General features: G+C 34.4%; 1 protein-coding gene across 1 annotated transcript in view; it reads left to right on the plus strand.

Annotated features, from left to right (window-relative positions):
• LOC138176033 (membrane-associated guanylate kinase, WW and PDZ domain-containing protein 2-like) overlaps window positions 1-26,740 on the plus strand; it is a 1,726,709-nt gene that overhangs the window by 652,920 nt on the left and 1,047,049 nt on the right. The gene's annotated exons all lie outside the window — the stretch shown is intronic.

The following is a 26,740-nucleotide window of genomic DNA, read 5'->3' on the forward strand; positions in this document are numbered from 1 at the left end:
AAAAGTACTCTGCCTATAAGATATCTCTATTCCTCCTTTATGAACTGTTCTTAGTCAGGCAGAAGTCTATATCACCTTTTATCATAACATGGTTACAAAAAAAAAAAACTCTGTTCTTTAATTTCACCTACCTACCTAGTTGCTCACAAACCATATCTTCCTTTCTCTTCCAATTTCATAATTTTCATTTTAAAGAAGAAATGAAGGATATAAATTCAGAAGAGCTAAATTTGATTTCTTACTCTGCTTCTTACCCCCATATGACCTTGGATAGTCACTCACCCTCTCTAGGCTCCTATCTCTGTTTAAAGGAAGTTGGACTGGAAAGTGTTCAAAATTCATTTCACATTTAAATCATGTGATACTATATATGATCATACTGCTTGTTTCTCTAAGTTTCATAATCATTATATTTAATAGTCAATAGAGATATATTTCTCATCTATATCCCAGTAGTTCATATATTGAAAGTATTTGGCTCATTTTGTTAGGTCCTGGAATGGAAATATGTAAATTGGTTCAGTTCATTCAGTGAAGTATAATTTTTGAAGTCTTCTGTCTAAATGACTGATCCTTACAAGTCAGAGATCAATAAATTTCCCAAGATTAATGAACTTCACCATATGATGGAGTAATAACTTAGTTTGGACCTCTTCAACTCTACATACCTTACTGCCTTTTCTGTCTTTTGTCATTTTCAAAGAAAATTAAACTTACATTTAAAAATTTGAAAGGTACTAAGGGAAAAAATGAACCTTAAGTGTCTATCTGCAGGGAACAAAAGCCAGAAAAGGAAAGTTAAGGAAATAAGAAGTGTTTAGTACGTTACTTTATGACAACCAAAAATTATATGAGAACAGAATGAAAATTGAAATATAAGGGTTTTTATGAAAATTGGTTAAAATTTTACATGTGAATTCCAACCTGTTATTAAAATTTTCTGAGCCAGACAGAAAATTGAATGCAGACAAGGAATAGCACTCGGTGACAGTGACGTTCTTTGACAGAGCCATTCTTTGCATATCAGCAGTGCTAATTATATTCAATCTGACAGCAGTGGTTTAACCCATTCATCAGAGGAAGCTGTTTCCTACAGGACCAGTGATCTAAGTCCTCATTTGGATGTCAGTCTAGCCCAAGAATGTGCATTTTAAGTGTACATTTAATTGTGAATCACTAACATAAAAATGGTGAACATCTTTCCCCCCTCAGTATACTGTAACAACATGCTTACAACCCCCTCTACTTGGGGGCCACATTTCAAACCACACTAAAAAGAAGAGGGGAAAAGATATTCCTTCAGGCACATTTTAATTTTGTTGTAAGAACACGACAAGTTTGATCATCAGAATGGCAATATTTTGCTAACCAATTTGTATTGTATGCATTGAAGCAGTGATGGATCTGGGTTAATTGGTGGCAACACATCTGTAGAATATGATATGAAGTAGAGATTTAGGAATAGAGATGGTAATTTTATCTTATCTAATACCAAAGCAATAGTGCCAATAAAATGATTAAGTTATATTGGATCATAGACTTATGGATGGGATAGAGCCATAATGGTTACCTAGTCTAACCTGCTCATTTTCCAGACTAAGAAACTGAGATCCGATAAATGTAAATGACTTGGTCAGTGTTGCAGAGATCAAAAGTTACATAGTTGATATCCAACCCTTGGTCTTCAGGCTTGAAATTCACTTCTCTTTCTGTAGTACCAATCATTTTGTGGTTTTATTAATTTTGATTAATTGTCTATATTAATAATTTGTTCTTATTTAACTTTCAATGGCTTTTTTCCTACTTAGGTGTCACAGTCGATAGAGCACTAGGCTTAGAGTCAGGAAAATTCTGAATTCAAATTCAGTCTAGGATCCTTACTAGCTCTGTGACCCTGTGCAGGTCACTTAACCTCCATCTGCCTCAATTCCTTCAACTGTAAAAAGGGAATAATAATAAGCATGTACTTCATAAACTTGTGGGGATTGAACAAATTATTTGTAAAGTAATTAACATAGAGCCTGAAATATAGTAGGTACTTAATAAATATTTCTTCCCCCCCACTGTCCCTTCAAAATAATGTCTTAAAATCCCTCTGCCAAATATATATGTATATATTTATCCTAGTAATGACCAAGGCTCTGAGATCACTCTGTCAAGAATAGCAGTATTACATTAATTTAACTAGGTTATGCCCAACTTTTCTTCCAAAGAGGCTAATTTTCAGGCTTATTTTTCTATGAGAAGTTATAAAAATAGAAACATTGAATTTGAGAAGTGGTATCAGGAGTTATTTAGGGATAATTATCATTATTAGTAAAGAGAGAGAGAGAGATTGAAAAAAAAATAAGGGTGTGATCATTGCTGTGTTGTTAATATCACTTTAAGTTCCAGGTCTCTAAACAAGATTTCAAACCTTTTACAAATTGTATACCTTTATAAGGTAATGTACATAAAGCATCCATTCTTACTAAATGTTAATTTTTATGAAAACCAATGTGGTGATATAAATATCCCTTCTCTTGTTGGCAGACCAGACTGCCTATGATTAATCAATTACATCATATGATAGAATATTAAATAGGTTGGAAACTATTCCAAACCAAGAACTGTAAGAGATTGAAAAAAAGCCTCACTGAAGCGCTCAAAATGATGCTAGGACCGTGGATGATATTGAGCATTAGTAAGAAGCAGAACAGAGAGCACCAGTTCATGTTGGGGTATTTGGTTAGCAAGGTTCTTATTGGACTCCAGACTTTCCCAAGTACCAAAATCAGGAAATTTTGTGGTTGCTGACAAGGGGGAAACAGCAGGTATTTGTAGGGAAAGGAATATTAGGATCTCATTAGGATCATTAGCTTATGTAGTTGGGTACAGCTATATTTTATCGTTTGATAATACTTTACTGGTCACACAAAAAGTAGAACAACCACTTAATATTACGTAATGGTAAAATGTAGGAGTGTTAAGCTAAGTGTGTAGTGCTAAGCTGGCACTTACCTTCACTCTCTAAATGTCCTACAGTACATTTAGGAAGAGGCCAGTTGAATACTTAAGACTTTACATTAAAACTCACATCTTTCTGACAATGAGTAAAAATATTGATAATATAGTCAAAGTAAAATTTTCCCCTTATCTTTCCCTCATACCTGTAATTCATTACAAACAATTCAATTCTTTGCACCCTAATCAAGGAGTTGGAAATCTTTTGGTGTGCCTACAGGGCATAAAACAGAAGGATCAGTGGGACCATTGCAAAGTGGTCTTATTAGAGAGAGAGAATAACCAGGTCAAGATTAATCCTTTTTTTTTTTTCTGAACAAAGCAGTCATGTCTGAATTGAGCTTCATTCGTGTTTATTGCTAGTCTTCCATAAAGGTCTACATTGATCATCAAATTAAAGCCTTGACTGCCATAGCAAGGTGTGTGACAGTTACGAATTGTAAACTCATCAATGAAATGAAAAAAGCAAGGGATTTGGGCTGGTAGCCATGGAGATGGTGCAGCTGTACATTTGCTAATAGTAAGTGAAGGCCATCCAACACAGAAAAAGGAAGTCAAAAAAGTTCTCTTTTCCTGAGCAGATTTAACAGTAGCCTCAAAAAAAATATTAAAGCAAGCTAACTCTTGCTAGAACTTTTCAAAACTAAAAATAACCTAAAATTCTACAATAAATATCCCCAGAGCACAAAGGCAAATTTTTGATTGGTGAGGCTTTTGGATGGAATGCCAAGAAATTATATTGATTCTTATGAGAAAGATCATAAAGCACATGAAACAATTAGGTAGTAAGAAAGATTCTGCCTATAACCAGATGGAAATGGAGGGAAGTTGGTAGATAGTGGTAGCTCGAAGTTAATAAAGGAAATAAAATAAAATAAAATAAATAAAAAATAGGTTAATAAAGGATATACTTCACTCTTCCTTTCATAACAGATCCTAAATTTTAATTCCTGAGCTGATGTATATAGATGCTTCTAGAGCAGGATGTATGCAGCTCTGTTCCAAGCTACTGACATTGGGAACATTCCTTTTTTTAAGTTCATTATTATATTCAGAATTAATATTATTGTATTCAGATTTAAAACACATTTAAGGTGTATGTGTCTGAAAATCAGTCTTTATCTCTTTGTGAGCTTCCTTCAAGAACTTGGAAGGTACAGGTGGAAGAAAAAAGGGTTAGAAAAGAGGGAGAACTAAGAAATGAAAGTGGTCAACCAGAGGAACTACTGCTTCTTATACGATTGAGTGAAAGTAGACACATAACTTGAAGTTGAGAAGCAATATAATATAGTCTTTAAAAAAAATCTACCATGAATTGGGAGACCTGGCTACTAATCCTGAGATTTTTTTTAACTCTGTGTATGACCTTGGGCAAGTACCTTTTATAAGCTTCTCCTTCCTTTATCAATAAGATAAGAAGACTAGAATTGGTATAAGACCTTTAACATATTCTACTTTCACATTCTATGGTTTGTTGATATCAGATTTTCATATCCAGTGCATCATCATGTGTTAGCTCACTTTATATTGAGGAATATTTTTGATGTGTTGGGGAAGATGTTAAGATTTTACCTACTCTACCTCCTTGGGTTGCTCTATCAGATTAGGTAATATAAATGAAAGCACTTTAGAACAACATGTCAGTATAAGTTATTATGAAATCTCACACAATGATAACCTTCTTTAAGGTCTGCAATTTATTTGGAATGACAACGCAAGCTTCAAAAACAAAGCCATAGGTAAATACAAATGAACTCATTAGCATAGCAGTGTTGGTGAGGTATAGTACCAAGTTAAAATGGCAGTAGTTTCAATGTTACCTTCACACTCTACCTCTATAAAAATAAAACCTTTTTTACTTGCTCTGCATGTAATGTGTATTTTTGTTCTCCTTGACATGCTGAGTTTAAATGCCATATTCCTGCTGTAAGTACATTATTCTTTATCACTTCCCTTGCCTATATGAATGATCACAGAGACAGTGTTTTCCTTTAACTATGACACCACCATTAAGAATAGTTATGCTATGACTATATGACTACAAGTGAGATTGACCGTAAAGACAATAAAAATTGCTCAAATCCTACCTAGATGCCTGAACAGGATGTAAAATAGACTTACTAGGATCATGTGGAAATATCTAATCTTGGGAGGTTTGTCATTATAACAATATCTTACGTGTGTGGAGTGCTTGACAACTGTCAAAGTATTTTCACAAATATCCTCACAACAGCCCTTCAAAGGAGTCATAAAAGCTATTATTATTATTCTCATTTTGCAGATCAGGAAACTGAGGCCTTAAGTGATAAGTCTAAATAGCACAGTTGGAATAAGATCTTAGGTTTTCTTATACTCCTATAGAATTCTTGAAAGAAAGTAATACATTTTTATTTTTGTAAATGTAGAGAATGGGGACATATCTGATTTTAGACGACAGAATAGTCATAGTTTTAATGTTCATATAATTGTAGGATGTGAAGAATTTATATAAGGGAACTGAAATAATTACTCGAACCATGATTTCATTGATATAGAGACGAAAGCATTCAACTCTTTCTCTGCAACTTGCAGTCATAGAGAGTTGCCTTGACTTTAAATCATAGAGGTTGATTTTCCCAGGCTCATATAGCAAGTATGTGTCAGAAGTAGTCTTGAAGCCTGGCTTAAAGGCCATTTCTTTAATAACTATGCCTCAAGAGATCTAATTTTTATAAATGGTGTATTATTTTTGGCTTGTCTTCAGATTCCTATGTAAAAATTAAAATTTGGTCTGGATTATCTCAAACATCATCTCCATGATATGCTCAAAGTTATGCACAATGTTGATTGGAGACATGAAACTAGAACACAGGGCCAGTATGTTATCTGTTTTCCCATGGTGCTTTGGACTAAATATGTATTTGGGTAGATGCAGTGTTTACACCTCCTACCAACCAAAATTTATAAATGGTTTCCAACATTCTTTTTGAAACAGAATAAATGATTATCTTTCCTTTTGTCTGTTCTTTCTTTATATCTATAAGAAGAATTCTAGAATGTCTTGAAGCTGTACTTCTGATTAATTCCACATGCATGTTCTGTGGTTCATATAGTTGCCTTTCAAGGTTCTATCCTGAGCCCTGGTCTCTCTTTCCTCTACATTCTTTTCTTTGTCAACCTCATTTACTCATGCAGCTTCGCTTACCACCTCTGTGATGGTCATTGGCAAGTTTCTATAGCTAGTTCTTCCCTCACCTCTAACCTTCAGATCTATATTTCTGTATATAAAATCTTCCCACATGGAAGTCCAGCCATCACTTTAAAATTGGTGTGTTCCAATAAATTTTATCATCTTTCTACTTAGACTAGATCCTTCTTTTGAATTTATATTTTCCATTTATACTATACACACACATATGTGTGTATGTGTGTGTGTATATATATATATATACATATGTGTATATATATACACACACACACACACACACACACACACATATAAATCTCCAAATTATAACCTTGGATTTCACCTTATTGCTTCCTTTTCCCTCTTATTAGCTAAGATAGTAAGTTGTTGTTTACCAATTGCTTACATGGCAACAGACTTAAACAGCAACAACTGATTGATGTGATGAATAGAGTGTTAGATTTGGAATCAGGGACACCTGAGTTCACATCCTTTCTCAGACACTTCTTTTTTTTTTTTTAAAGCAATCGGGGTTAAGTAACTTGCTCAAGGGTACAAGGCCAGTTATTTCTGGGTGTGGTGCTGAGTATCTAAGCCCGGATTTGATCCAGGTCATCCTGACACTGGAGCCAGTGCTCTTACTCGCTAAGCCACCTGGCTGCCCTTAAGCCATTGGGGTTAAGTAACTTGCTCAAGGTTACATGGCCAGGAGTTTCTGGGTGGGTGTTAAGTGTCTGAGCCTGGGATTCGATCTCCAGGTCATCCTGACACTGGAGCTGGTGCTCTTACTCACTGTGCTACCTGGCCGCCCCTCTCAGACACTTCTTATGTGGCATGGGACATGTCACTTAACAGCTGTCAGCCTCAGTTCCCTTATCTGCACCATGGAGATAAGTATAGCACTTATCTCACTGGGTTTTTGTGAGGATCAAATGAGATAATATGTTTTGAGCACTTTGCAGTCTTAAAGTGCTATGTAAATGCTGTTATACAATAATTTTTCAGATTCTGTCTTTCTCATCTATGAAACATATTCTTGATCAGTCACTTCTTACTCCCTTTGCTATCACAATATTTCAGATTCTTGTATTTAGACTTTTACAAAAACAAACAAAAAACCTTGTAAGTCTTCTCACTTCCATCTTCTTTGCTCTACAATCCATCCCTTATTCAGTAACCAGAATAAATGTTCTTAGCATAGATCTGATCGTGTCATTCTTCTATTAACAAATTTTCAGCAGTTCTGTATTACCAAGTGAGTGAAAGTCATCCTTCTGCTTGATTTTCAAGCTATCCTTCATTTGACACTGGCACCCCACCCCATATACTCTCCATAATTTAGCAATACTGAACAACTCATGCTACCACATGTATGTCACACTTTCATTTCAATAATTTTATTCAGCTGTGCCTTGTATCTAGAATACCCCATATCCCAATCTTGGCCTATTAAATTCCTATCCTTCTGTTAAAAACCAAATCAAATACTGTCTCTTTCTTATAGTCTTCACTGATAGCACATTCAGCAATGTTTCAAGTTTATATAACATTTTATTTAGTTCTGTAATGTATTTATTATTGCATGTTATTCTTATTTGCACTCATCTCTTATAAATCTACTAAAATGATAGCTCTACAAGTACTTAGTCTACATCTAATCTAATTTTTTTTATCTTCCTCAGTCTCTAGAATAGTTCTCTGTGCTCAGTGGGCAATAGAATTCAATATTGAATGCAATGGTTATTGTATTATTAATTATCTGAATAGTTTTAATTCTATAAAAAATGGAAGTAGATTTAAAGATTTCAAGAACTGTGGACCTAAGATCAGGAGAATTTTAGAAAAAAAATGAGATGACAAGGGAAAAATGGTTAGAAAGTGTGACTTGGCTGTGACATAGAGAATCATAAGAACTTAGAGTTGCAAGAAAATTCAAAGTGAAGTTCAAGTTGTACCTAAAGTATGCCCCCCCTTGAGATTATCATTCGATTTTTCCTTGAATACTTATAACAGTGGAGGTCACTAGTTCTAGACAACAGTGATGATTCAGTCAGATAGTTTCCTCTAACATTCAGGGGAAATTCAATTTCATCTTTCCTGTGACCACTTCCATTGTTTTAGTTATTAATATTTTAATGAGAAATAAGATCATATTCACTCTTCTGTCTACATATTGTACTTTTGAATTTTATTAAGCATGTAGATATCTAAATCTCCTTGATCTTTTTCATGTGTCTGGTCATTTCTTCTACACCTAGTACTTATAAAGTCTTGTTAACCCAAGTAGAAGATTTTATATTTGCACTAATAAACTCCATTTTGTTAGCATCAGAAGGTTGGATTAAAACATGTCATCTGTCATTCTGTCTTCTATTATGATAGCTAACTCCCCCTGTCATCTTGTCCACAGACCTCTAAATTTCATGGAGGCTAATAAAGTTAGGGTTGACATGTAGAATACTCATGCTGACAGTGTTTGAGTGAGTGAACCTGTGTCCTCGTAGGCTAATGAAGGCACAAAAAATTCTGCCAGATTATGAGGGTTAGGTGAGTGGGGAAAGTGGAACTGTCTTGATATTTGACCAGGATTAAAACTCTCGTGCATTTCTGCATCATTGATGCTGCACATTACATTTGTCTCCTGCCCCTTGACTCTTTCATCCTGAAAACAAAATCTTGCTTCATATCAATCCTCTTCTTGGATCTTATTATGAGTCTTTGTTTTTTATCTTAATTCTGTTATCTCTGATGTTGTCTTATGCCTCTGGACCTAGCTAGCTAATCCGCTTACCTACCAAGCTTTTATTATCAGCAAATTGCTCCCTACACCCTTAATTTTATCTCTGTGGTCTATTGCCTTTCCCACACAATCCCCCAAAGAAAAGAGGGCTCACCCCACACCACAGATATCCTATCCATGGAACATATGGGTCATATGGAGTAGTACAGTCCACGTGCTCTTCAAAGGCAATAATAAAAATGTCGAATAGAATTCAGCTGTTCCCCCCCGCAGCATAATGATCAAATTGTCATCATATCACACAACAGGCAGAATTCCAAAATGCAGAAATGATTGCTGACTCACACCAACCAAGATCCAGATGATCTCTAGGATAGTCAAATCCTGTCATGGGACAATCTAAGCCTGGAACCATCATTCTTTAAAAGGATGGATACCAAGCAAGGCAGTCCAAAAGCAGGATTTAGAAAAAGTTATAAACAATATTATTGTAAACTTATGTATTGTACTTTTAATATGTCAGTTATGGATATATTTCCCAGTACCTACTTGAAGTATGAATCTTATTCAAATATCCAGTGGTTATCTAGCCTCCACCTGAACACACCTAGTAATAGCAAAACTATTAACCTCCCAAGAAGTCATTTCTATTTTTGGACAGCTCTAATTATCGAGAGGGCTTTTTCCTTCCTTTTTCAATCTTTTAACTACCAAGATAAGGATTATCTCATTTACTTTTCCTTTTCCCTTGAACATATGAACCTTTTATTTAATCTAGGGTGACTATAAAGAATAAACTGGCAGTTTTAGGAAGAGATTGGCACTTCATATAGCTAAAAGATGCAGTTTGGGGGCGATAGTACAGAATGATTTTTTTGTTTCTATTTAAATAACCTGAAAATTTCAGATTTTAAAAAGACACTGTCAGTGACAATATAATTATTAACAGAAATTCAACCATCCTCAGTCAAAGACTAACATAATCATTTAAACTAAAACTATAGTTATATAAGATGTCTTGGGGTACTTTTCCAACTTTGACGATAAACTCTAATTAAATTTTAGCTCTGATTTAGGATGTTATTTTCCTTTGGGATTTGATTTTGAATATTACTAGCATTCAGATGAAGGCATCTTTTGGCATTAATGTGCGGATAGAGTCATAAAACTTATTGAGGCTTAGAAATCATTTTAGTTAGATGGTAGGCCCAATTTCAAAGGCCATTTTAGCCTTTTGTACCAGGAGTTATTTCCCAGTGACCAATATGCATTCAGTGGAAATTTAGGTTCAGTTAGTAAGCTGCTCTTTGATTCTATAGTCCAAATGCCCTTCCAGTTTGGGGAATACTTTTCACAAGAAAAGATTTGGAAGTGAACTTCCTACTATCCTTTCTCTCATTTGATACCCAGTGGGATTTGAAGGTTATGTAGTTCTGGAACTTTTTTGAAGGCTGAACAAGTCTGTTATCTAATCACTAGTGTATATCTCAAGTAGAATTATCTAACAGATTGGGGGTATGGCCCAAGTTTCCCTAAGTGTTATGACAGTGGTTGGCAAAATATATATTTTTTTTAAATGAAGCTTATGCTCCTACTAAATAAAATACTCAGAGTATACTATACTCCAGTGAGAAATGAAACTTCTTTCAGTAGTTTGGGAATGAGAAGAGGAAGAGAAAAGGCCTTATCACTGTTGTTAAACATTTGTAAGTGACATAAAAATCTGGTTCCAAAAGCAGTACAGTTTGTGATAACTACAGATCATTTCAGATTAAGGGAATGTCTTAATTTCTTGGATTATCTACAAGACCTATTATCTAGTCACTTCTTATTTTGAAAAGGAAGTACTTTGAAAATTCCTTAATTCTGAGGCATTAATACCTAAGTAAGTTTACCTACAAAATTTTATTTTCTTCTCATGAAAAAAACTAGCAATCTACTGATTTTTTCCAATGACATAGAAACTGTGATTCAATCCTTAGTCCAGATAATAATTTTCATTATTTCATTTGGTCTGTAATCTCATTGCTATGGGTAGACTTTCCAGTAGTGCATGTTAAAATCCATCTACGTCTTACTATCCTATGTGATTTTTTGTTTTCCTTTCTGGCTATGGCCTCCCATGAATCATCCTTCAGGGATTCTACCCAATAAATTGAAGGTGACTTTGTCCAGGTCTTTTAGCTTTGTTTGAGCACCAGTAAAACACTCCTACTGTCCTTCTGTTATATCTTTGGTACTTTATTATTGCTTTACAGCTGGCCTCCCTCTTTTCCTGATCATGTTTTTCTAATAATTTTATTTATTAGAAAATATATTTTAAATAAATTATGAGACATGTAATTGTGTTGTACCTCTTCAGCTAAGGATAAATTACTTTGAATGGACAAAGTAAATTCATAGATTTATCCACATTCAATCTGTCAATGACGTTTACCACTATTCCATAAAACTTTTGCCATAAGGTAACAGATTTCTGTCAGTTCTTCGCCTTTCTATTACCTTGATTCTGATGGTGGGGTAATTAGCAATTGGTGGCAGGAAACAAGATAGAGAATGTTAAACAAAAGGATTAGCTAATTCAGCATTTGGACAGTTGTCCCTTGAAAAATTGAATTAACACAAATTCATATGTTTAACTAGTGTAGGCCATTAGGCCCACCCTAAAGTACATTTGACTAACTAGGTTTGCATATGTCCCAGTCTCATGGGCCTGGAATGATTGGTGCATATCAAAACACTTCTGTTTATTTGTTTATCTTTTTAAAAATTTATTTACTTTTTTATTTATTATAAATTAAATATTGAAATTTAAATACAAAATAAGAAAAAAAACATGCCATGTGTATAGCAAAATATGAGAGGATTCAAAATATATAGCAATAAATTTCCATTTCAAGAGAGTCCATATGATAAATATTCCATATTGTGTTGAGAGCTGACCATCTTTGCCACCCTGCAAGTTTTCTTTTGCTCATTGCTGTGTCCTTTTTTTACTTTGCTCTTCCCCCCTACCCCTTGCCAAGGCTACAATTAAGTTTGGATATGTTTCCCTATAGCTACATATATATATATATATATATATATATATATATATATATATATATATAGAGAGAGAGAGAGAGAGAGAGAGAGAGAGAGAGAGACATACACTTTCCCAAAAATTTTACTCCTGATCTTTATTTTTATGTTTGTTCACATCTCTTGTTTCTTATCCCTCCTGACTCCTCTAGTTTACTTCTACCTGTTACTTTGCCCTCCTGTAACTTGCCTATCTCCCTCCAAGGATCCTTCCCCTCTCCTCCCATTCCCATAAATCTAAACATCCTTCTATGTACCCCTGTTACCTATTCCCTCCCCTTCCCCTCTAAACATCCTTCCCTGTCCTCCCCCCTCTCCCTGTCTCCTTACCATTTTATTTCTTTCTAATAGAGGATTTGACATACAAGAGCCAAGAAAAATATACAGTATATAACAGACTAATTACAAGGGACACAATATGAACATATTGTTTATCTTCTATGTATGTAAAATGTGAAACATATATCTAAGATTGCTATTAGTAATTGGGTAGCTCATAAGAAAGATTGAAGTAGACCTGAGAATATGATTTTAAAAAAGTTAAACTGTTTTTAAAAAATCTAAAAAAAGAGTGACTGTCTTATACAAATTAAGTGTGAGAGGAAAAACTAACACAGAGGAATTAGATGGGGGAGGAAGGCTGTTCTGCAAACCTACTTTCATCATGGATGGGTTCAGGAGGGAACAATACATATATCTAGAAGAGTATAAAAGTCTTCTAAACTCAGAAAGAAATAAAATGCTAAGGGAATAGAAAGGAGGAGAGGATAAGAGAATGATCTCTAGAAGGGACAGTGAGGGAGTAGGTTAAAGGGGGTTATAGAGGGTATTTAGATTAATGGGAATGGAAGGATAAGGGAGGGATCCTTAGAGAGGGCTAGGTTAAGTAATAGGAGGGCAAGGTAGCAGGTAGAAGTGAAGAAAAGGAGTCAGGAGGGATAGGAAAGAAGAAGCACAAAAACATAAGAACAAAGATCAGAAATAAAATTTGTTAGGGAAAGTATATGTCTATATATATGTATATGCATATATCTATATCTATAAATATATTCATGCTTAATTATAGATTTCTGGGCAAGGAAGAAGAAATTTATTTGTAGAGTAACAGGTTCATCTAAAATTAGATTTGGAATGACTGTAGGGGTCATCCAGACAAAATAGAAGCTAGATTTGGTCCTCAGTGTCTAATTTGTGAACTCCTGATAGTTCAAGTTTCCTTGGGCATTTTAACAGAAAAAGAAACACCCTCCTTACCCTTCTTCATATCTTTGCCATAAATTTCATCAGATTAAGATTTTTAAAAAAATTCATTGAACCTGTTCAGAATTCCCCCACAAGAAAACCAGTGTTACCAAAAAAATACACTTTTAAAAAATGACAATATTTTTACAGCCGAAAAGCTATCAACATCAACTAATAATTCCAAACTGAGAGGAGAATATGGAAAGTGCCTTGTCCCTTTTCATGTATTTATGCCATTTCTTTCAAACTAAATAAGTAAAAGGGAAAAAATAAAGTTAATGAGCTTTTCTTTAAATCTGGTGATAAAAGTTTCACCTCTTGCTATATACAAATTAGCAAAGAAGACAGAAAAAAAAGTGAGAACAATGAATGCCAAAGAGACTGGAAAGTTAACCGTATGTTCACCCTGTTGGTGGACTATACAATATTCCAGTGCTTTTTGATATTAATTTGGAATCATGCAAGAAGAGTGCCCAGACTATGACCTTTGGCCTTGTTATCTTTATACTGGCCATGTGAAAGGCCCTGACTTAAGAAAAAGATTGCTGTTTTGTCTTATGTGTAAGAGACAGAATAGTATATATGTTGTCAGTTTTGGTTGCTAAATCACATGATTTTGTTTTCTTTATTTTTCCCCCTTTGACACAGTGGAGGATCCATTTGAAGAGAGTAGGTTTGGTATGATTATACTGTAAAGACAAAATCATTAATATTAATTCAAAATAAAATTAAAAAGAAACCTATTATAGTTTCTTTTTGAGTTAGAATACTCAAGCAACTAGTTATTTTCATGCTTGCTTCAGACTTGGAATTGAAACCTGTTTGAGGCAGTCATGTTCCAGTAAATTGGACCCATACTTTAACTACTTCCATTTAAGTAGCCAGAGGCAGGGAGAAAAATTGCACTCACTGTTATGTGGAACATTTATTAGTGTCTGTTTTGGTATTTGTTGTCAAATTATACTTCTAGAATTTTAAAACAAAACATATTATTAAGCATTTAATTTTGCCAAGGAATACAAGCTCATTAACTGCAATTCTTTAATACAGCATTAGTAATAATGATGATAATACTAATAGCTAGTACTTACATAGTGCTTTAAAGTTTACAAAGTGCTTTATAAATACCTCATTTTATCCTCCCAGCAATCCTAGGAGGTAGGTGAAAGTTAAGTGATTTTCTCAGGATCACACAGCTATTATGAGATGGAATTTGATGTAAGGTCTTCTGGAGTCCAGTGTTCCACCCACAGCTGTATCTAGACACCTCCAAAAGCAGCCTTTTCTCAATTACCCATCAACATATCTTGTGATTTATCCAAACAGAGATGTTAAGCTCCCTTTAAGGAAGGTAGAATATATACTCTTTGGCTGGCATCGCGTAGCAGATAGAGAACTGGACTTGGAGCCAGGGGGACCTAAGTAAATCCCATTAGTGACGACCTCTGTGAGATTGTCATTTGACTCTCAAAGTCTCATTTTTTTCATCTGTAAAATGGAAGTAATGATTGCATCTACCTTACAGGCCTAGTTTTTAACTAGTTTTAAACTAGTATTAATAACAAGGGAGGTAATATATATAAAGTATTTCATAAATTTTAAAGGGCAGTTATTTTTATTAGTAGTATTTATGGTAGTAGTGTTTTATTTATTATTTAGGAGGAGTAGCAGTATTATATATTATATCAGTTGCATATTCACCAACATCCCAGGAAGGGGCAAACATTGAGCTTCTGTAACCATTTTCAGGTTTATTTATCCAGAAAGATCTTAATTATTTTAACCCTCTTGTTTGCTTCTTTCAATACATAAAGAATGTGTGGGTTTGAAACAATGCAGTGGGAGGTGGTAAGAGAGGACAGAGACAGAGCGGAAGACATTGTGCATCAGTTTTAGAGGCTATTACTCTCCATCCCTGTCACAGAACAGAGAGATAAATAGTTGAATGGAGATTGATTGGGGTTGAGGGTGGGACTTGAAGAGGAAGGGAGGCATTGTAGCCAGATTGATTGAAAACTAGAATTTCCCAGATCCTCCTACTATTCACAATTTATCTTTATAACTTGACCAAAATGTTGTGATTTCTCAAAATATTAGACACATATTTAGGTGTAATTACTAGGTAGAATCCTCTGTAGGGGTCTTTTTAGTGTGAAATTTCCATTGTGCATGTAAAATATGATTTAATTTGCAAAAATTATATCTACATACAGCTATTCAAAGAAAGAATTCTACTGTATGAAGTGAAATGTATGTTGTGTAAGGTTTCATACTCTACCATGGAGATTACTGATCCCACAACTTTTGTCTACTAGCATAAATAGCTCGAGGTTGACCAGAAGTCTTAATCAGAGGGATTCAACTCCCTTTTTCTCATTCAATGGTAATACATTATTTCAATAGAGTAGAAAAAATATGCCTTGTTCCTAGGTAGGTAAAGGCTATTTCCCCGTTATAAAGTATTATACTTTCTCTTAAAATCAGCCCTCTGAATAATCAAGTGAACTGCAACCAATAATGCCTAAATAGTTGGAAAGGTATGATTAAAAACAAAACAAACAAACAAACAAAAAAAAGGTTTGCAATTTTAACTACTAATGGTGTGGGATAACCATTGCTGAAATCTTTAAAATTATCTTCCCATAATCACTACCATTAAAGCATATCCTTGATTTTGTTTTAAATAGTACCCAAATATCCCTGTTTAATTGCATGAAAAGAAATGCCATTGCTTGCCAGGAAGAATCTGAAGATGGCCTAAGCACAGATTGTCAGTTCATTTTAGCTTGCTGTGAATCCGTGACTGGCTTGATCAAAAAAACTTGTCATCAAATGCCTAAAAAGGTCCTTAGCAGACTCCGCTGAGAAAAATGAAAGAACATTCTGCTAAGATTTTGAAAACAGCCGTTCTTAATTGATATCACTAGGAATAGAAGCCAGCAATAAAGTGGAAGGAAGGTCTCTGATGGAAAATGCAATCCATGTGCACTATAGAGAATTAAACTATATGAAAGGTCTTTTTTAGTTTTGTTGAGGTTTTTTTTTTTTTCCAAATGCATGAGATATTTATGGTCTGGAAGAGTTGGGGTGGAAGGAATATTGGTTAATTCAAATGAGAAAAAAAGTCCTCCAATTTCTCTTTCTGATGCATGTCTTTTTCTCTAAGTGAACAAATATCGTGCTTTGTACAATGACGCATCCCTCACAGTGCTCTGTAAATGCTGGATGATTAAGTGAAACTATAGGTAGCAATGGAATATAAGCTCCAAAAGAGAAGTGATCATAGAATCACAAATTTAGCCCTAAAAATCTTTATATTTCCAGAACCACTAGCACCCATTTTACTGGTTCACCACATTCAGTGCTTTACAAAAATATATTTCTTGAATGAATAACAGGAAGAAATATCATTTAGATCATCTAAAGTGCAGTGGATAGAGTGTCAGGCCTAGAGTCAAGAAGGCTCATCTTCCTGAATTCAAATCTGTCCTCAGACGGCTATTGGCTATGGGAGCCTGGGCAAGTCCCTTAATCCTGTTTGTCTCAGTTTCCTCATCTGTAGAGTGATCTGGAGAAGGAAATGGCAAACCACTCCAGTGTTTTTGCCAAGAAAACTCCAAATGGGGTCGTGAAGAGTTGGACACGACTGAACCACAAATTCTAACACCATACCCTATGAAATCTCCCCACGCCCCTTACACACAGAGTTCATTTTGTAAAATTAGAAACAAACAACAAGTACTAGAGCTAGTGTTTCACTGATTTGTAGTATGGAGTAATGACAACAACAATGACTTTGGAGTAAGATGACCAAGTTCAAAACCCAGCTCTGCCCCTTATTACCTGTTAGATTTTGTTCAGGTCACTTAACCTTCAGAAGCCTCAGTTTCTTCACCTGTAAAATGCTAGTTTTAGCTAGTCGGCCCTTAGCAGATTTAAATCTATAATCTTGATTCATAATGTCATGTCCATAATGTTGAATTCATAAACAAAAAAAATCACCTGCTACTTCATGTTCATAACTTTGATAAATGTATCTTTAAATGAGGGGCATTCACTTGTTCTCTAAATAATGGGTCTCTATGTCTGTTAATTGCCCACTTATGCTAAATCTTCCATACTAAGACCATATGATTTGAATGTCAACACAAAATATGAATGGTCTAAATTTCTTAAAATTCATGATCTTTTTCACTGGGATCCATCACTAAAAACAGTAGTCTTTCCAAGCATAAAATTAGTGCCAGATTAAAATTTACTAACTGAATTGAAAGTTGACAAGAAATGCAATTTCTCATTATTGTCACTAATTCATTGGGCTCCATATGAAGGCCCTAGTTGTTTTTAACATGGAAATCTAATAGAAAAGAACAGCTGGTTTCTATTCCCTTTAAATTATCTGTTAAGGTCTTCTGAATTTTGAATAAAGATCATTTTAAAATATCCTATGAAAGTGATATTTCTATACCAGAAGAAAATTATTTCCAATATTTTTTTACTAGCTCTCAGGACTTTAAGAAGCTATATCTTGGTGTCTATATTTGACTTTTCACAGCCACCCAACCAAGATAATGAATTTGGTTTTCCCTTCTGGACTCACACTTTACTGTTTGTCAAAACCTGGACTGGAAGTAAGCAATTTATTTTTGTACTGTAGGGATTAACATTCCCTTTCAACTATCATGATTTTCATGTTGTTTATTTAAATTACCCAAGTCAAACCCAATTGAAAAGATTAAATGTTTCCAATTTGCAAATTTTAAATCCAGAGGATCTTGAAACATTTTCCAATCTGAGGCAACAAAACCAAAACAAAAAAAAAAATCCAACAACTGAAATATCTTTATTTAAGTATAAAAGAAAACTAAATGAAGCTGAGGATAGATCTTATGGAGAAAGCCAGTTTCCGTGTACTAAGAAAAACTAGAAATTCAGGAATTAATTGTGAGTGCAGATATGCACCTATGCATTTAGCCTCACCACTAAAGTGTATAATGAAAAGAATACCGGTTTTAATGTTATCGAGCACGGGGTCCAAATCCAGGCTATATGTGTTACTAGATTTGTGGTGAGGTATAAAACACTATCCTTCAATGCCTCACCTGTAAAATGGGAACAGTTCTCATTTTTTGAGGGACTAAAACAATATCATATGATTTTTGGCAAAATCTGAAAGCCCAAAATATAAAATGCTGGAGTATTTTGTGAAAATATTTTTAAAAGTTAAAAAGTGCCATGCAGTAGTTTAATGTCATCATTACTATAAATAAAGAAAATAAAAGGTATATTGAACTTTGTGGAAATGCATAAAGATACATTTCGATTCTGGCACTGGAACTTCAGTATGCTCTAGCTCCACTGATAGTGAGTGGAAAATAAATCACAACCAATTTAGGTTAGATTCTTAATATTTAGACTGGCAGTAAGTTGCAGCTGACCTTGGTCATTTTTTCCACTATAGCTATTGGTAAAATCCTTTATCACCATAGCTATTAAAATTAAAATTCATGAACCTAATATTTCATTAAGTTGTGATGAAGTTCAAAACAAGGGTGTATGTATGTATGTATTGTATAGATATATACATGTAGACTGATAGGTTTATTTGAAAGCAAGCATGTAATATATGTGTTATTAAAACTTTCTTCTATGACCATAAAGGAAATGGCCAATCTGAATCAAATTCAAATATTTATGGGTTCCTTCATTCCCCTGAAAATAGTCATTCTAGTCTATTTTCCAGTCAACTTTATGGAGCATAAATGTTGGGAAAAACTAAAATTTAATTGAATTTTACTTAGTATTTTTTTTTTTTGCTTTTTGGAGGGCAATTGGAGTTAAGTGATTTGCTCAAAGTCACACAGCTAGTAAGTATGTCAAGAGTCTGAGGCAGGATTTGAACCCAGGTCCTCCTGATTCCTGGGCCAGTGCTCTATTCACTGCACCACCTAGCCACCCCCCAAGAATATTACTTATTAATTTCTCACAACTTTTGGTGGAGATGTAAGTGAAACAGTCAAGTCGACAAAATGAAGGATTGTTTTGTAAGACTGAAAGTTGGAAAGGGCTTCAGCTACCACCTCAACTAACCCATAATTATACAAAAGAGATAATTGAAGCTCCCAAAAGTTATGACCTCCCTAAGTGATTCAGACTTGAGAGGTGTGACTGAAACTAGGGCTTTTAACTCCAAACACAGTGTGCTTGGTAGTATTTCCTCTCAGTGAAAAGAGGAACAGAATCATATAGGACAGTCATTCCTAAGTAATTGAGATAGATTCTCTTGCCTTCTGCTAGCCAAAATCACACGGCAAAACTAGTGAAATATTGAGTTATATTTATAACAAGACGGTAAAGAAAATATTCAGCAACCCAAAAGTTAGATTTGTTCAGTAAATAATCAATTTATTATTGTTTCTATAAATACCTTCTAGCTTTGAGGCACTGGGGATGTAAAGACAAAAAAAAAAAGAAAAACTTCACCCACTCTCAAAGAGCTTACATTGTATTTAGGGGGATGGTATCTAGACAGATAAGTTTGTCCTAAAGCACGTAGAAAGTGAATTCAAGGGGTGGCTAGGTGGCCCAGTGAGTATAGCACAGATCCTGGAGTAAGGAGGACCTGAATTCGGATCTGACCTCAGAAACTTGATACAAAAAAACTAGCCATGTGACTTTGGGCAAGTCACTTAACCTCAATTGCCCTACCCTACCCTCTACGAAAAAAAAAAAAGCAAAAAAAAGTAAGTGAATTCCTTCATGAGAATTTCATACTATTCTGATCTCACAGCCCCAAATCCCAAATGATATGATTCTTATATCATATTTGATCAAGTCTTTAGTACACAATGGCAAATCATTGCACACTAGACTGCATTGCCATCCTTTACTTAAATAAGTATTAGGGCCTGATTTATTATAAGAAAAATTCTATCAGTGTGAAATCCTTCTTATTATGAAGAGGAAGATAAGGGTGTCTATTATAAATAGCTACATTTAGAAAATATTTCCAGACTATTGGGGACTAGAAGAGACAGCATTTGGTCAAGGTTGAGATATTTTTTACATTTAATGACTTTAACCACTGAAAGCACAGGAAATAATTTGTTTTCTCCAATAATAGTGTAAATCCAATGTTAACTTGTTCTAGATTTAGCAAGAACACTAGTAAACACAAAGTACTCTTTCCAATTATACTTTTCCTCTGTCTAGCATCAGAAGGGTTTAAATTTGGAAAAGATCTCAGAAGTCATCTACTTCAACTCAATCATTGTAGGAAGTAAGGGAAAGATAATAAAATTTGAAAACATGCCTTTTGAGTAGAAATTCAATTTATATATTTGTATGACACTATGCTGGTAGTAAAATGTAACTTATGTCATCATAAGCTAGAAATTTTTATCACTATAATAAATAAGCCTACACAAATATTTCATATGCTTTTGATAATGAAGCATTGATGCAAGAAATGTAAACAAGTCAGTCATTCAGTCAAATTTTATAAGCATCTTATGTGTGCTGGGCACTATGCGAAGTAATAGGGATACAAAGAAAAGGGAAAAAACCAAATAAACAAGAAACAGTCCCTGTTCTGAAGGAGTTTACAATCTATAAGTGGAGACAATATACAACAACTATGTAAAAACAACCTCTTCAGTATAAATTGGAAATAATAAGCAGAAGGAAGGCTCCGGAATAAAAGGGAATAGGAAAGACTTGCTGTAGGTTAATATCAGTGAACTTTTCATTTAAAGGTGTTGACTTTAAGCAAACAACTTAATTTTATTTCTTTCAAATTTTGCCAAATTAATGTTGTGGGTTTTTTTTTCCTTAACCCTTAAAATTTTCTCTTTGTAATCCTTGAATCAGCTTCCTTGACATTAACTTGGATACTTGGCCCACAAAACAATTTCACAAAGAGAAAATATAAATTTCTTTTAGTACCCCTCAGAAACATCCCAACTCTCTGGGAGTGGTAGATCTCTTGAGTTCAGGAGTTCTGAGCTACGTGAACTGAATCATCTAAGTATCCATACTGAATACTGTACCAATACAATGAGCCCTTGAGGGCATTAGAGATGGGGGAGTGGAGAAAGGAAAACTGTTCTACTTATCTGTACACAGGTCAGTGCTCTTCTGCAGGATTTGGTCCCTGAGTAGCCCCTAGCACTTCCACCTTGGAAGGAAAGATGGCTGATTGGTGGAAAGATGGAAAGAAGAAAGAAGAATCCCAAATGGTCAACCAGTCCAATTTAAAAAATTGCTTATATTCCAGGAAAAGAAGTATTAGGAAGCCCTATTGCAGGGATTCTTAACTTGTGTGTGTGTGTGTGTGTGTGTGTGTGTGTGTGTGTGATGGACATCTTTGGCAATGATGGTGAAGCCTATGATTTCCTCAGAATAATAAAATAAAATACAAAGGATTACAAAAGAAACCAATTATATTGAAAAATATTTATCAATTTTAAAAATTAAATCCATGACACCTTTTGTTAAGAATCTCCTACATTAGGCTAAAGCTATTTTATATCATTCTAATTTCTATTATTTGATTTCTCCAGAGCCGTCAATGTTCAGATCCATTCCTAGAAAGCTAGCAGCATCTGGAGTTCAGCAGTTGTTTATTTCACACCTGTTTAAATAAGCTGTCTTTTCGCAGCTTAGCATGAATTCATTACTGCTTGTGAACTTCTAAACAAGGGCTAAGGAAACCAAGTTGAAACAGTTTGAAGACTCAGACATGATTTCATGACTACCATGGAAATAATTCTTTGCCTGTTTTATTAAGTTTTCAAGTCACAAAAAGGTCTTTAATGAAACAAAGCTACTTTGATTTATTTCATTGTTAAGATATAAAAGCCAAATGTTTGTTAGGACTTTTGTGAATGCTAAAACACTTATTTTTTCCTTTAAAAAACATGATTGTCCACATACAGTAATGTTTCACAGTAAATGTTTCAAGACATCAAATTACATCTGAAAGGACTGAGGCTTTTTTTTGCATGATTACAAAATTATCATTAGTTCCAGTTGACATTTTAATAAATATTAGTGTTGTAACAAGGAAGGTGAATGCATTTTTGAAAATTAGCACTGCCTTAGGAGGATATCAGGAAGCCTGGTAATTGGTCAAGTACTTTTGCTGTGTGCCCCTATGTAGCATTAATATTATCTTCAAAGGGCTATTTCTTCAACATTAAACATTATCTCAGTAAAAAATTAGTAACTGATAAATTCTCTGCTGATGGGAAGCCAACAGAGTGCAGTCAACTGTGAGTGTGAAGATAGAACTATTTGCATTCTATATTATTCATAAAGAATTCTTGGACGCCCACACATCTGACATGATTAGAACGCATGAAGGGTAGATTAAAAGTCTCAGTGTATTAAGCCCAAGAAATGAAGTGGAAATAGAAACAAATTTTGGCCACTTTTAGAAAGTAATATTTGTTCAAAACTTCACAGTTTCCCTCCTAATTATTTTTCAGATTGTCTGGTTAAAGAAGCACCTGTTCTTTCTTTAATCATCTGTTTCATGGTCATGATTGATATTGCTTTCCTAGTGTTTGTTGGTGCATTGGTTTGTAAATAGGAAATTGTACTCAAACATAGTGATACATTGTCAAGGTGGGCTTAGTGTACTGAAAATGATTGTTCCCATGGTTTTAGAGAACCCTGAGAGTTGCTGAATAGTAAATGATATACTGAGTCTTGAATATTTTAGTGATTATTTTTCTATGTCAGTTTATCTGTTTTAGCCATTTCTTTTATAGCTTTGGACAGGTCACTTGAATCTTACATTTAAAAGTAACTCATTAAGATTGGATTGCTCTCGTGAGTTTTTATTACTTATAGGTAATTTATACTTTTGTTAAAAAAAACCCAGAAAAGAAATAAAAATAAAGGACCTTTACTATTGGCTTGCTTAGAAATGGGTCTTTAGGCCTCCATTTTTTCTGAATATTTTCTTACAAAGAATTAAAGGGTAGAATTTTATTACAAATGACCATTTTTTTGTGTTTATGATGTCCTTTGTGGCATTCTATTTAGAATCCTTTAAAATTTTTCACTTCAGTTGAAAACTAGTGTGTTGGAGATGGATAAGTTCTTTGAGATTGACTAGTCCAATCTTTCATATATTTCTGATTGAGGGACCATGTTACTATTGATAATGATGTGAGCTAATATTTATATAGTGTTTTAAAAATTGCTAAAAGCTTTACAAAATTGTAATTTTGTCCTTACAACAACCCCAGGAAGTGCTATTATTTACATTTTACAGAGGAGGAAACTGAAGATGGGATGTTAAATGACTTATCTATGGTCACACCGCTAGTAAGCATCTCAGATTAGCTTTGTACTCAAGTCTTCTTAGATCCATGTCAGACAATTACTTCATTGTTACCTAGAAGAAACCTTGAAAATCGAAGCAGTCTGTTCAAGGGTGTAAAATAGAAAAATCCACATTTTAACTCAGATCCTTTGATTTCTAATCTAATGTTGCTTCAATTATGCCATGATGAAGTGGTCTACATTTTGTCAAAAGATCTTACCATGCCCTGAGCTCCTTCAAAAGATCAGAGTCCTGATTTTGCCATGGGTACTCTGACCAGTAGAAAATGGTACATCTTAATTGACATTTTTAAGTCGTTATAGTTGAAAAAAAAATCTGATGGCAACCTGATGAATAACCTTCTATTTGGATGACAATATTCCCCCTTTAGTATTGCCTATATTATATCTGGGGAACATATTCCTCTGGTGACCCAAGTACACAAAAATCAGTGATGATGTTTCCTTGAGTAAATTCAGGTGAAGAACCGTCCATAGTCAATGAGTCCTGAGGTGTTGTATGAGGCACATAGAGTTTAAAAGATTCACTTAAATCTCATGACTGGTAAATGTAAGAAGTCACATTTGAACCCAGATCTTCCTGATGCCAATATCAACATCCTACTATGCCACAGTGCTTCTATCTCATGATTGTCACTATTATTTCAGATACATTCATACCCTTGGCAAGTCATTTTGCCATTAGTACTGCAGTCAACTTTCTAAGACGAAGTTGGAAAAAAAGTGTTTACCTACATTGGAAGAACTTTACCCACCTGCAGTTTTCCTTATCTCTGCCACTAAAAAACATCACACATCCAGTCCCAATTACATTTATCTGGCTACACTGAAGCATATATGCACATACACAAAGTTACTTCATTCTTTTATGTTTGTCAATTATTACCACACAGAAGAGGTTAGAATTGCCTTGCTCTTTCTCAGAGGACATAATTAAAATGAGTGGCTGTTAGTTGTAGAGAGGTCAATTTTGATTAAAGTCAAGAAAACCTCCATAAAAATGAGAGATGTCCAAAAAAATGAAATTGTTACCTGGATATAAAGTGAATTCCCCATCACTGTCCATTGTCAAAGAGAGATCTCTATAAAATGCTTGTAAGTGAAGAGACCAGTTGCAGGGGGGGAGGGGAAGAATTGTTTGCTATGTCTAAGCTTCCTTATAGTAGTGAGATTATATTGTTTGATGTTATTCTTAAATTCCTCACATGTGGAATAGGAGGTAGCAATATTACTTATGAGTAATTTTTTTTTCCTTTGTTGTTGTTGAGTCATTGTTTTTAGTCAAGTCTGACTCTTTGTGACCCCATTTGGGGTTTTCTTGCCAGAAATACTGGAATGGTGTCCTTCTCAAACTCCTTTTAAAGATGAGGAACTGAGACAAACAAGGTTAAGTGACTTGTCAAGGGTCACACAGTTTGTGAGTATCTGAAGTCAGATTGGAGGAATCTCCCTGACTGCATCTCCAGCATTCTATCTGCTGTACCTCTTAGGTAGGAGTCTTCTATTGTAATTACCCTTTGAAATAAGAATTTCTAAAACCTCCAGCTTCTAAGACCAATGCACATTGAAGTTGTTTTTTATATATTGTTTCCTTCTCTCCACTCTTCCCTATTTACTAAAGGGAATCTGCTTCCTTTGTTTTAATCTATAAATGGGTATAAAAGTCCATCAAGAGGTTCCTATTTGGCCCCTAACTATCCACAACTTCTAACTAACTCATGGCAGGTGATCTAGCAATTAGACTTCCTAACATTCACAGGAGAAATGATTGCTTTCTTATTAAGTGTAATGGTCAATAGTCACCTGATATCCCCAGAGAGGAGGGTTAATAGAAATCACTATCAGGAAAAAGGAAAGTGTAATCCCTAATTTAGGTCTATACCAGACCTTTGAAGAGGGTTCCCGTTTGCTGTTGAGATTCTGAGCAGCCAAAAGATTAGTTGCTTTACTTTCTCTTCCCTCAAGGCAGGTTTAGTGCTGATTTATGAATTTAGGGGTTGAGGTTATTGTTTAACAACCAAAGCAAGGGGAAAAAAATAAAGCTTCCCTTTCAGTAGCGATGGAATTGGTGTTTCTTACTGAGTTTCTTTTTAATGCTATCCCTATTAACCTATCACAAAATCATTCTTAGTGATTAAGGGTTCATTTTTGTATACTAACTTTCCAGTTAACAAAAATTTCAATTATGTTTCAACTTTTTTACCATTGCTATGTCACATCATGCCATTGGATACACAACAGCTTCATGTCCTCAGGTCCTTCAAGGGCCTGTGGAGGAATACAGCAAGAGAGAAGCAATTTAACTAAATTGCTGACTACTTAGAGCAGGAAGACAAAAACTAAGCATTATTTTTTAAACCCACACATTTGGGTTCCATTCTCTCTGTTCTTTTCTTATCTGCATTGCTAGATTTTTGTTTGGTTTTGTTGTCGTTTCAGTTTCTTTTTCTATTTAGGACATCTACAATCAATTTTGAGAATAAAAGATTAATCAAGAAAACAAGTGTAGAGGAAGAGAGGTCCTGAAAATATGTTTCTTTTAAAAAGAAAAAAATAGTCTGTTAGAAAGTAAACAGCCCTAATAGGACATTAGTAAATATGAATTCTAAATACATCTTTAGGCTATTTCTATGGGATGGAAATTACTGTCAAAATTAGTAATTTTAGTAAAAAATTCCAATCAGTCCAGATTTTTGCTGTTAAACAGATGAGCAATTGTCTTTTAGGAGCTTAATGTTTTGACTCTTATTAGAATGAATAGATACTATGGTAAGGTAATAATCTGATAGAAGATAAAATGTTAGCCCATAAGGTATCAAGGTACAGTGAAAAGAATACTGGACTTCCCCAATGAAATAATAATCACAGGAGTTTAGTTTGCATCTCAGCTTTGCTAGTCAGACTTGGACATGTCTCTTAACCTTGTAGGTCTCCATTTCTTCATCTTTAAAACAAGAGATTTCTGTAGTAAGTCAAAATATTTGATTCTTGGGGTCAGTTCCAATATAGATCTCCATGATGATGCAGCTTTGGCTTCCAGCTTTGAAGTCTGCTCTCCAGAGCATCCTTTATTATGTGAATGCATAAGATAGGAGTTAACTGACCTCTCCCAAGACTTTTTGGCGCATAAATAACATGGCCTTATTCAATTCTGA

This window comes from Petaurus breviceps, unplaced genomic scaffold, assembly GCF_028583685.1.
Source record: "Petaurus breviceps papuanus isolate PSGF00001 unplaced genomic scaffold, PetGlider_PUasm1.0 80, whole genome shotgun sequence".
NCBI classification, from domain to species: domain Eukaryota; kingdom Metazoa; phylum Chordata; class Mammalia; order Diprotodontia; family Petauridae; genus Petaurus; species Petaurus breviceps.